General features: G+C 36.3%; 1 protein-coding gene across 1 annotated transcript in view; it reads left to right on the top strand.

Moving 5' to 3' along the window:
* LOC119586485 (transducin-like enhancer protein 4) overlaps positions 1-375 on the top strand; it is a gene marked incomplete in the record, with an annotated part of 158,632 nt that overhangs the window by 1,041 nt on the left and 157,216 nt on the right.

The raw sequence follows: 375 nt of genomic DNA on the forward strand, positions 1-375 counted from the left end.
GGAAAGAGAAATGGGGTAAGTAAAGAGGGGAGGGAAGAAAAGGGGAGGGAGGGAAAAAGAGGGGAAGAGAAAAGAGGCGGGGAGGGAGGAAAGGGGGAGGGGGAGGAGGGAGGCATTAAAGCTCTCTGTTAAGCATGCCTGAACGTATTCATTGGAGGGAAACAAGTTCTTAGGAGAAAAGTAATTTTTTTCGTCTTCTTTTTTTAGAATGATATATAGGCCTATATGTTTTTTTTTTCTGTTTACGTTTATTCCTACGTAGAGAATACATTTTTTTTTTATCATATAAAAAAAAATATATTATCAGCACTTGTAAGGATGACTTTTTTTCAGTTAATTTTTCTCCTTTTTTTTTATATCATCCCTTTTTCGTCT

The sequence above is a fragment of the Penaeus monodon genome, chromosome 21 (assembly GCF_015228065.2).
Source record: "Penaeus monodon isolate SGIC_2016 chromosome 21, NSTDA_Pmon_1, whole genome shotgun sequence".
NCBI lineage: Eukaryota > Metazoa > Arthropoda > Malacostraca > Decapoda > Penaeidae > Penaeus > Penaeus monodon.